Source organism: Trachinotus anak, unplaced genomic scaffold (assembly GCF_046630095.1).
Source record: "Trachinotus anak isolate AG129_WGS33_773 ecotype Australia unplaced genomic scaffold, CSIRO_AGI_Tana_v1 ptg000013l, whole genome shotgun sequence".
NCBI lineage: Eukaryota > Metazoa > Chordata > Actinopteri > Carangiformes > Carangidae > Trachinotus > Trachinotus anak.
In genome coordinates this window covers 26,384,972-26,397,522 of record NW_027273864.1, presented here as the reverse complement: position 1 = coordinate 26,397,522, position 12,551 = coordinate 26,384,972, and the positions used below count along the sequence as shown (strand labels likewise).

Here is a 12,551-nt window from a genome sequence, read left to right as displayed (position 1 = left end):
GAATACGTGCCTGCATTGGCAGGTGTAGAGAGCACATGCAGAGTGTACACGCTCAAGCTGCACAAGCCGAGTCTGCTGCAGTGTTTCCCATTCATCACCTTGACAAAATTTGTCCACCACAGTTTCATAATGAACAGAAAATCTATTTACACTTTTCATAATGTGGGCAAACACAGAAGATGTGATTTGTGGTGTTGCTTCTTTGTAGAGAACCCTTCCTTGTCCCTCAGGCTGCAAAGAGTTGCTGCATGTGCGTGTTGGGATTGGGCTCACTGTGCAAGTGCGCCTGGCTTTTAAAGGGATTGGGAGGTGGCACAGGTTATTACATATTATGCTCAAAACACTCCTATGATTGATAAAGAGATAAAGTATTAGTATTAAGAAGTGCAACCTTTTTGGACTGGTGCAGTGACAGAAAAAGTGATAGAAGGCACTTTCATTGGACAGGACAGTATAAAGAGACAGAAAATGAGGGGACAGAGAGGCACGCAGCAAAGATTCTGGCCAGCTGGGAGACGAAGTGGGGACTTGCCTCCTCAGAGCATAGATGCCTCCATTCTAATTTTGTTACAGAGTTGTCATGGCACGATCCCTTTACATCTGATAATACTATTGCATGAGAGGTGAGTTGGTGAGGGTCTACTAAAGTGTAAAATAAGGATGTGTGTGTACTGTAACAAATTTGGCATGCGACTCTGACTTAGGTGCAGAGAGGCCTGGTTAGACAGGCCAAAATGTAGCAGGATGCTACACTTGTTTTAACCAGAAACACTGAGTAGAGTCCGCCGGGGTCCCCCAGCCAAACTCCAGCAAGTAACCTACAATATCTCTCTGCAGAGCTGCTTGGTAAAATCATGGACATACTTCCAGTGTCCGTGTGCGCAGACAGCTACTGACAGCTGCAGACTTCTCTCTGGGTGCATGTATGCACATTTCCTGTGCCTGTCTGTGACCACTTAAGGACAATAGGGGAACAGGGCTGTGAGTTCAGCGCCATTTTTTTAATTGCTTCAAAGAAGAATCATATAAATGTGGGTAACAACAACAACAAAAAGTCTCCTGTTTTCTCTTCATTCTCTTCATTTTGATTTATATCTCCACACATGATGAATTTCATTTATTTATATTGTTTATTGATTCACAAAAACAACAGCTGCAGGACTTTGCTCAATTTGAGGGAACCATCTTTTCTTAAATCAGACATTCATCTTATGTGGCCATTTTCAGGGTACTCTGGGATGAGAAACCTATGAAAGATTTATTACGTCTGGAAAAACATGAAGTGATGAGCCAACCTCTCTGAGCCTGAGCTGAGGCAAAAGGCAGCAGCAGCTCAGAGGAATCCCTGATAGGATCACCCCTGTTGCCTTCCTGAACTCTGACGGAGTTTCCTTTAGAGGTAACACTGAACTTTTCACATCCAGCTGAAATCTGACCTGCGAGTCAATCACATACACAAATACATTTAAATCAGCGTGCAGAGCAGGTATTTTATCATTCAAACAGGAACTGTGCTGCATCATATACAAATGGTTATAGCTGCTTTGTTAAAGGTTCAGTTTTCAGGCTTACTTACCTACCTAACAAAGCAGCGAGCAGCAGATGCAGACTATTTCACTCCTCAGTGGCTTTTAGTTGATGCTGTTCATTGTGTGAGCTCTCTCATAATCACTTTTTAATGATTTTTGCGCCGTCTCAGCCACAAGGCCGAGCTGAGGTCCTGCTGTTTCCAACACCTGCACGTTGTCCATATGGGAAAAATGAAAATCACAGCGATGTGGGTCAAACAGTGTTACTGCAGAGCTGGGAGGGAGCGAGGACACAGGCTTTAACATGAAGTAATGGCAAACTGTCTGCCAGTGTGTCAGGACAATCACAGGGAAGTATAGTTTATACAAACTGAGATTTTACATGTGACATGATCATTTTCACAGTTAAAATAATAAACATTTACATGTGGTGGTATGAGGAGTGGGCTGGGGGGTTGGGGGGGGGGGGGGGTAGAGCACATTTTGATTTGTGATATCAAATGAATTGTACTTAACTCAACCTAATTCAACATCTTGAGAGGGGTGCTAAGCCTGAAATAATCCCCAGGCTGCACTGCAGCCTGAGGAAAATACATGCAGGCTGTTAGAGCGTGCTTTCACTGTAAATGGGCTTTTTTTTGTTTTCAACCGTCTGGCAGAGGTTTGTCATTTAAAAACTGTCTGATCAACTGAAAAGGAAAATAGATTTCTGTTATACATGTTCATAGGATTCAAATATACAGGACAAGTCAAGGAGGCAAACCATGCAAATGTTTGGGGCCTACGAGGGAAAAGGGGCTCCAAATGGCCCCTCATTGGCACATTTCGCAGTGATAACTATAAACCCACTTAAACCTCTAACTAAGGCACTATGCAGTTCACTGCTACAGCCCAAAACCCCATAAAATGGGGCCCCTAATGATGTATGCCATAGTTAGCGTCTACTGACGTAGATGCATTTGAGGCATTCAGGCAACATCAGTAAATTACATGTCTAGCAGGGCAAACAGATGATTTTCAAAGTAAAATGCTTCAGCGCTACAGTTGTGATTATATTTCATAATCATGTATTCAGTTGGTTTTACAATTCAAATCATTATGACCATGATCCATCCCATACATCTGCTGCTGCTGTGTTGGTGATAATTTTAGCTTTGCAATTATGAATAAAATGTTTATTAAAAGTGCTGATCTGATGTTAATTTATGAACTGTACAATGCAAAATAGTGTAAGTGATTAGCTGACGTAAGCAGCCATCCCAAGTTTGAATTCCCACAAAACTGTCAAAACTGACAGATCCAGCACTCGTACTCTGATGTTTTACACACTAAGGTCCAAGTTTCATGAATCTGTGCTGGGAAACGATGTGAGGAGGGAGGGGTGCTGACTCAGCAGCATCACTGATGAAATCCTGCTCACTCATCTCACCTCATAATAACTTAATAGGTTTACTTGAGATCAGCATTTCGGTTAACTGGGCGCTGACAGGAGTGAAGCAGTTGCATTTTAAAGGCTTGGACTGTGTTAAACTGAGAATCATGGTCAGATGTCAAGCATACAGTCTGTCATGAATGGAAATGTCACCTCATTGTTGTTTTTATTCTGATGCAGTACTGGTTGATTGAAGTGAATGTTTGTACCAAATGCTGAATTAACGAGGCCAAAACAGTGTTTCAGATAATTGTTATAAATGGAGGCAGTACAAGTGTGACACCAGGTCCTAGTCTTAGAGTTACATTACAGGTTGTTTAATGTTTTTAAATGTCTTTTTCTGGTTTGTCTGTTTGAGTCCTATAATGTGTTGGCACAGACATAACTCTGGGTTTCAGAAGGGACAAAAAAGTGACACAAACAGGAATATAAAATGAACCTGTTTCATGAGCTTTACAAGTAGAAAAACATTAAACAGTGATTATGTCACATGCAGATGTTTGAACCCCCTATGTCAGTACTTAAAGTACATATTTTCTTCTGCTTGGTTCCAGACTGACAATCTGATTGATTGTATATAGGCTCTCTGATCGATTGGAAACCCTGGAAAGCCTCGATGGGCGACCCTCCCATCTTGGAAATGTCACCCGGGAACGCCTTTGGCATAATCTTGTGTTCACAGACCATTCCACAGGGACCTTCTGTTGTAAGAGCTTAATTGGGTGTTTATCCCAAGGTTCAATGTATGGAAACAACTTCCTACTGAAAGTGTGTGTGAAGAGGTGTATGTGTGTGTTAGTATCAGGATCAGAGAACAGCTTTCCTCTATTCCAGTCCAGATGCACTCTGATTCTCTGGAACTTCTTCTGCACTTGGAGATCAGTGACTGAATCTGGTGGTGAACATGCTGAGTATTTACCTTCACAACACCTTATTCCCCAGAATTCAGACTGTATCTCTCCCTTCCTTTGGACAAATCCTGTCAACACACCCAGTTCCCAGTACGTATTGTCTCCAACCTCGACAACCCAGCTGTGAGTCCCTGTGTTAAACCACTCAGAGCCCTGGACAATATGGTATCTATCAATCCTCTCTGGATTGTCAGGAAGCTTCTGTCTCTCTCCAAGTCTCACACTGGTCAGATCTTCAGACAGGATGAGTTCTGGATGAGCAGTGTTTGGGTCCAGAACCACAGGACTGTAGGAGAACATGTCCTTCATCTTCTTCCAGATGTTGAAGGTCAGGTTGCCCAGATGTTTGGCCACATCTATCAGAGCTCCTGAGACCAGCTGTGGATCATCCAGCAGGAGGCGCTGCTGGACTCTTTCTGCTGCAGCCTTGTAGTTCTGCAGGAATGAGACGTCTCCAGCTCTCAGCTCCTCCTCTGTGGATCTGACTGTGTGTGAAAGAGCTGCTATCTCTCTGCTCAGAGCCTCAATCTTCTCCTTCATCATCTGACTCTTCTGCTCCTCTTCCTCCCTCAGAGCAGTGATCCTGGCCTCCTCTTCCTCCTCTAAAAACCAATGAAGCTTCTTAAACTGCTCCTTAATCTGCCTCTCTGATCAAACAGCAGAACACATCAAGGTCCAGGTCCAACACAAACACTTCACTTTAACTTGTTCAAAACCCTTTAACTTCTCCTTTAAGGGCTCCAGAGTTTCCTGAAGCTCCGTCTTGTGCTGTCGAGCAGCTTCGTCGATGGGTCTGAATCTGTGGTTGGTGTGTTTTTCTGAATCTCTGCAGACGACACACACTGGCTGCTGATGGTCCAGACAGAAGAGTTTGAGTTTCTCAGAGTGCAGACTGCAGAGAGACTCTGAAGATCTCTGAAGTCTCTCCTGTAAAAAGGTCTCACACAGGTTCTTTAATGCACGGTTTAAAGGTGGTTCATCCTTTGAAGATATTCTCTTACAAACTGGACACTCATGTGTTTGTCTCTCTCTCCACCAGCTCTGCAGACAGTCTTTACAGAAGCTGTGGCTGCATGACAGAACAACAGGATTTCTAAAGACCTCATAACAGACGGGACAGCAGAAATCCTCCTCTGATCTGGAAGCCATTTAGTCTCTGAGAGAAGCTGAAAACACCGCAGAGAGAAGGCTCCGCTCCCTCTCTACTAACTTCACTGAGATTTACTTATCTAGTTTAAAAGTACACCTACCAACACCTATAAAACTGAAAACAGGTTTTATTTCATTTTATACCGTCTATGAAGATTAGCGTGACGGAACTTTGATTGGAAGTGTTTCAGAAGCTTCAGGTGTAAGGAAAAACCTTTTTTGGTCATTTGGCAAGTTTTCCAACAGTAAAAAATATAGGGATGCGCAGCAATGCTCAAATCAAAGCAACACGAAAACCGATGCAATTAGGGGTGTTTCTTTCTTGTTGCAGTGTATGCATATTTTAAGCCTCAGATCCAGCCATGTAGAGAAAACCACCAAAACTGATCAGGTGAAAATATACTAATAGTGTACAAACACATCACAAAGAGGGGCAGGAGATTTTTTTTCTGGAGTTCCCACTAGGAGAGGTAGTAGATAGGTGTGTGGATAGAGAACTATCAACCAGCCTCTTTACTTCCATACCTATGTAAGTGTATTGAAGGAGTGGTTTTAAAGCAGGTCACAGACTTCCTCTCATCTCATCTCATCACAACATTGGACAAATGTCCTCATCCCATCCCCACAGGGGTGCTCCAATAATCAGTAATTGGACCCTTTCTCTTTGCATTTTACACAATTTCCTTGGTTCCAATTATCCACTCACATGGCTTCTCATATCACTGCTATGCCAATGACACACAATTTTATATGTCATTGCCACCAGACCACTCCAAGGTCCGTACGAATCTTGGCTTGGCTCTATCACATATCCAGATGGATGAAGAAATCTTTAAACTAAATCTCTCTAAAACTGAATTCTTAAGTCATCCTGGCCAGTCAGTCTCTCTGTCACGAAATCAGTATCAAAATCACTTCATCTCCTAACCCCAACAAACTATATTTTGTTCTCTTCTACCGACATGTACAGACAGGTGTCAAATTCTGAAAAGAAACCTGAATAAATGAGTGGAGAAACATAACAAATGCAGATGCTTCCACACAGGTGCACTGCATGGTACAGTTAAAGAGAAAAGATCCTTTGTGAATATTGTCCTGGTGTTTCGCTGCTGTTTGTCTAGGATATGCTGGAATAGACCACAGTCACTTGAGTAAAACAGGGAATAACCTCAGCTCTATTATTGAATGCCCAGCTCAAAGTACCACCTCTGTGCTTTCCAAAGCCTCTTTACCCTCTGATCATATTTGACTCAGATGTCCTCAGTCCAAACAGAAGTATACTTAGAGTAATCCAGATCAGTTTCAGATCTGCAGACCTCCAGCTACAATAATCCACCTCTCATACCTCTTCATGAAGTGTGACAACCTCTTTGTTCTTTATCCTGTGGAAGTGTATGAATCCATCTCCCCCCTCACGCTGCAGGCTTTCACAGATAACATGACACACTCAGCACCCAGCTCTTCATATGTAATTGTAAAGGTTTAACACAAAAGTCAGATAGAGTGATGGAAAGAGTGAAACAGAGATAAGGTGCTACAGAGAAATGAAGGAAACGACAAGGTGGAGTGCACCTCACTGCTTCACTGTCTAACAGATGTGCGTTTTCATATATGTGTATGTGTGTGTGTGTGTGTGTGTGTGGTGGGGGGGGGGGGGGGGGGGGTGTAATTAAGGTCCCTCTTTCTATATGCAACCAAGAGTCACAGCTCGCAGTTTAATCCTGATGCTGGTGAAGTGTTTGAGTTTGTAATAATATCAAAGACAGAGTCTTCTGCCTCTGAATCAATTTTGAAATTTGTGAAGCAACCACTTCCATTGGTTTTACATCTAATTCAAACCAGATGTAAACAGATGAGTTTGGATGCAACTTACAAAATAGGAAACTTGTAGTTACGATAACTATCTCATCATGTCTCCTTCCCTCCCTATGATGGGAGGCTCTTTTTCTCTCCTGCTTTCAAACTATAAACGTATTTGACATATTATCAGACAAACTAGTTATTTTGCAGCCTTCAGTTCATCCCACTATAGAACTGAGAAAGCAATACAAAGAAAAGATGCAAGGAAGGCCGAACTGAGGAAATATGTATTTTATGAAAACTTGCCCTGGAGCTTGGATTTGTTCAGATGATGATGTTCTGGCCAAACAGTGAGAGATTTCAGTGACTGATGTTGCTGCTGGTTTTGGGCCTCGCCAGTATGGTTCTGCAGATGGTAGAGCTGGTCAGTCCACCACTTTGGCCCAGACTGGTATCCCTTAACAACTGTCATTTATTGCCATAAAAGTACTGATCCACAGAAGAAGACTCCTCCTGACTTTACTAATCCTCTGCCTGTTTTTCACTAGTGCCACCATTGAGGTTGAATTGTGGTTTCAAAGTTCCTTTCCAGACATGTTTTAAACTATGTACAAATACTCTGCTATGATAAATATTGTTTAAGGTGGTTTTTCCCCATAAAAAGGAAAAAAAATAAAAAAATAAATAAATAAATAAATAAATAAATATATATATATATATATATATATATATATATATATATATATATATATATATATATATATATATATATATATATATATATATATATATATATATATATATATATATATATATATATATATATATATATATATATATGCTGCTGCTTGCTCTGGGTTGACAGGTGAAACAGCAGAGCATATCAAGACGATTATCAGAGGAAACATTAGAGACTCAGCCACATGTTTGAACATCAGTCAGACCCAGACTCAGGAGTTTTTGAGGAGTTTATTGTGCACTAAAATGGGCAACTACGACATATCACAATAGTTAGCACAGTTAACTATCTTTTTGCTGTTTGTTAGCTCGCAACTGGCAGTGGCTGACACAGTGTTAGTGGTTGTGCTAATGCAAACTCTCGCTCTCTGTACTGACAAGGTTTCGGGTTTATTTTCCCCTCCCCTCGTCTCCGAAAGTTGACGAGATTGGTTCCTTAGATTATATGATGTCATGTCATTGGTTCACTGCAGTTCCAATGTGGAAAAGCACAGCCATAGCATTGACTGCTTATTTCACTCATGATATGTCTTGTATTATATAAAAAAATATATGGACATGTAAACAAGGTTAAAAACTTGATTTATATCTATAACAACTGCTGGGCTTTGAGGGAGGTAAATAATATTGTATTGTAGTTCGAGGCCATGATATGCTAGGTTACATCATTTTCATTGGAAAAAGGAAAATAACTTCCAATGAACATTATCTGACTTTGATCAGCTAATAGTTACTCTACACATAATCTACCAGCTCAAAAAAGTGAATTCATTCTCTAATAATGGCAGACCGTAACACACTCTGGGTTAAGATGGAGATATGAAAGAGTAGATTTTATCCCGTCAATTTCCCTCCAGGTTCAACACACGATTCAATCTGTGCCTGATCCCTCTGCACCTTCACAATCTGTCCAGAGATACAGTTCCTGTTCTCGCTTCAGCTCTGCCCATAACACGAACCAGAGCTCCTACAAACCGAGTCCTCCCAGCTGATTGTGTCTGGCCTGATCTGTCTGTGGATCATAGGCTCTCTGACAGACAGGAAACAGCATGTGAGACTGAGCAAGGCCGAACAGACTCACAGTACGACAGAGCTTCCCCCTCTCCTCTGTCTACACCAGGAACTGACCCTCAAATGTACTGACACAGCGCTGATCGCACTCGCATTATGATCAACAATGACACTCAATTACATTCACACATTCGTCCACCAAAACACAACAGACCTCATGTGAGAACATCTTTATCTCTTTTATCTCTTTCCCCCCCTCATCTTTATTATTGTTTTATGAATTCTCTTTTGCCTAAACTTTTCTAAAAGTCTAAACTTTTCCCATTTCAAGTGACAAGTCTTACACTTGTTGTTTGTGCCACTAATATTTCTACTGTCAGTTATTCTACATTGTTTTTTGTTAAAATCCTGCTCAATCCTGAACCTCTTATACTTTTTCCTGTGAGGTTTGTGTCAGACAGATGAACACCACCTGTCGATGAGGAGGTGGACATTAGTGAGATTAATCAACACTCCTGAATTTCCATAAAAGGCTTCCTGTTCTTCACCCGTTTCATGAGGAATTGCAGTGTGACTTTCCGGTTAATTGTCCAATCATTCAGCTCCTCCTAAAACCTTTTGTTTTGTGTGGATTTGCTAAGTGCAGGTTGTGTGATCCTGTTTGGCCAGGCGCCCAATTAATTAATTTAGTAATCTAGTCATTTAAGCTTTGTAAACAGCGCTGAAGCTGTAGAGATTAGCTGCCATTTTGTTTGGACTTGTTTTCTCCTGCTATGCTTTACTTCAGGACATGAAGGTCTTTTTGTTTTCTCAAGTTATGCCTAGAAGACTTCTCTCTCTTAGTTGGACAAATGAGCTGTCTGATGATGCCACCTTGGGCTTTGGGAAATTGTGATGGGCCACTTCCACCATCTTTTACCATTTTATTTCCAAAACAATTAATGATTTTGTCTGAAATAGTTATCTGCTGATTGATTCACAATGGAAATAATCAATAGTTGTAACCAATTCATCATCTCTGAGCTGAACACACATCATGTTTGTTACACACTGCACTCTACACACAGTCCCTGCACATCCTCCTCTTATTTGAGAAGTTTCCTGTATCTCGCCTAAACCTCCTGCAGAGTGTTTCCCAGAGCTGTTAGACAGTAAACAAGCCTGAAAAAAAGAAAGTTAACACTCGATGCCTCTTCTATATCCTCAAAGAAAAACAACATCTGGTGTTAGAGTGCAGCAGTTTCTAGAGATCACTGTGACGGTTATTGTTGAGGAGGAAAGGTCTTTATTTTTTTTGTGTAACCTAGTTTGTGACAGATCACTCTTATCAATAGATAATAAAAGGAAATCTTTTAAGTGGCCCTGGCCCCTCTTTCTCGCTTTTACTGCAACACTGTAAACCTGTGTAACCTCACAGCAAACTGCACTTTAGAAGGAAAATGATTTCTGTCTGAGTTCAGGGACTCCATGTATATACATTTGCTTTGTAGAATAACCATGAAAGATCTGAGTTAGCAGAATCTGTAGACTGCAGCATTTAAAAAAAAAAAAAAAAAAAACCCACTCTGCACTGACCTTTATTTCAGCGTGTTAAATCAGAAGTGTTTTTTTTTTTTCTTTATCCGCATCATTTCATCTTCACTTTGTTATGCACTGTTTGATTTTGTGCTTTATGATCTCCATCTTCTCTCCACTTTGGTTGTTTTTGTTTTTTTTGTTTTTTTACTGGTTTTTTGTATCATCAAAAACCTTTTGTGATGTATAAACAAGTTATATTCACTGGAGGCGATGGTAGTTTCAAAACAAAACCCATGTGGAATTAAAATGCAACACTTTCTCAAGCATGAAATTGTATCTGGGGGAGCTGAATTGAAGACTGAGGGCAGGAAACCTTTCAGGCAACGATCTGCCATGGCTACTGAATCCCACTTAACAAAGCAGGTCTAAGTAACCGCCATGGTTAACTGGAAAATATTTATTCATTTGCAGCAATGAAAGTAAATTTTTGCATTTAGTGTTAGAGCAAATTATGTCTCTTCAAACAAATTATCTCCAAAACAACAGTGCACACATTAGCAGCAGAAAAAGTACCAAGAGATAATGTAGCCTAATTAAAATCCTTAATGAAACATCCATCATGAATGTACTCTACACAAATGTAATTTATGTTTCTGTGAAGCTCATGTAGAATAGATTTTTACACATGTATATTTATGTATAGAAAATGTGCTCAGACATTAATAACCATAATTATTTCTTACATAAGTACAAATATACCAAACCACCACCTACTTAAATATATTTCAAACTGAGGTCACAAACTGAATGTAACCTCAAACAAGCCCCTCTTTCTCCTGCGTTTCCCTGTAAGCACTCACCCAGCTGGGAGGATGTGGCTGCCTTGTCGGGACCCTGTTTTATAGTCAGAACATGTGGATTCAGGAGATCAAAGCCTGGACCTGAACACATCGGCTCCTGCCTCTCTCTCCACCCCGTCAGTTTGGCGCCTTATCTGGGCCGAGCAGGGAAAAGTGGGTTCCTCCTTGTGAACTGCAGCCTGAGTTGTAAAGGAAAATACAGCAGCAGTTATCTGTAGATGTTTGGCAGCTTCATCAGGAACATTCAGCGGCAGCAGCTCAGAGGTCCAATACAAAACTTATATGGAGGTTTCTGTACGGTGGAAATGTAACAACCACCAGACATGAACAGAGGGAATCTACATGGATGAAAAGGCTTGTAGTCTGACTGTAGGTCAGTCTAATAGTCTTATACAAAGATGCAGGTAGATGTTTTTAAATTTGAGTAATAGTGACAGATCAACTTGACATTTAAAAAAAAAAAAAAAAAAAGCACCTCAGTTAGTTGTATATTTTGGAAGAAGCTTGGCCACGTAACATCAAGCATCAACAGAACAACAGAGCTTCAAGTTCCAGGGGCCGGTTACACAAGTCTTCTACTTAAGGTTTAATTTCTCCTTAGCTAAAGGAGTTACTTAGGATGTTGCACAGAATCTCTTAAAATTTAAGGAAAAAAAATTAAGGCATTTGCAGCATTGAAAGATTTTACAGTTTCCATGGAGACCGTTGATATGCTTCCATTAGCACTTGTGGTATCACCTTTGGGAAGCCAGTAACATCACAAAGCGCTGCTCTCTCATCCTCCTCTTGTTTTGATGGGAACTTCAGCACGGTGTTCAGCAGACGGTTCAATTAATTTGTTTAAATTATATAAATACCTCGGCTACACTTGACCAGAAAGATCATGTGGCATAAAACTGTAGAACAATCATTGTTCAACGTACATCATCAGACGCACATACCTTCAGCCTGCTATTTTAACCAGCATCTTAACCATAATTCCTCAGTCATATATCGTCTTCTTGTACATCTCCTTCTTTCCCATTCTCAGACTCACAGTGTAACTGCTGTTTATGGTTTGCTGATCTGTTATCCACCTCCCAGAGGCTACAAGGTCATAAGGCTGGAGCTTTTTACATCAGACCATAAATTCCACACACCATGCTTTAACATTTGACAACAGTGATCAAGCTTTACGTTTCAAAAGGGTCACATGAATATGGTGTGGGACATGAATTAACATACATGAGGTTAACTACAGTTCACAAGATTGTATAAGTACAATCACCTTAGGTTTTCCACCACAGACTCTTACACTGAGTCACTTCATGTGTCTTGGGCAGATCAGGGTCAGTGGCAATCCTAGACTCTGCAGCGCCCCAGGCAAAACAAGCCGATCGAAGAACCACAGACAGAGGCTCACACATCCACGCACAACAAAGAGACACATCAACAGTCTACCACAAACACAAGTGGAGACAGTTTACAGTGTAGAATCACTTCCTGCTAGATTTGGTTGATTGTTTCAGGTTCCTTTTTTGTTTTTTTTTCCCCCTCAACATAAGTTAGGGACATATATTTTTGCAAGTTGATCTTCATCTGGCAGAATATATTGCAAGATTCA

The 12,551-nt window shown here is 40.8% G+C and overlaps 1 long non-coding RNA gene and 1 pseudogene across 2 annotated transcripts; both read right to left on the bottom strand.

Annotated features, from left to right (window-relative positions):
• Positions 1 to 991: 991 nt before the first annotated feature.
• Positions 992 to 11,128, bottom strand: LOC139631075 (uncharacterized). Of its 2 annotated transcripts, none has more exons than XR_011693281.1 (3): positions 10,949 to 11,128; positions 1,577 to 1,736; positions 992 to 1,436 (listed from the first exon to the last, which is right to left on the bottom strand). It is a non-coding gene; the product is annotated as an uncharacterized lncRNA (long non-coding RNA). The 2 variants fall into 2 exon arrangements; XR_011693282.1 differs by having other exon boundaries at positions 1,581 to 1,736.
• Positions 2,120 to 5,499, bottom strand: LOC139631073 (E3 ubiquitin-protein ligase TRIM39-like; annotated as a pseudogene).
• Positions 11,129 to 12,551: the final 1,423 nt, after the last annotated feature.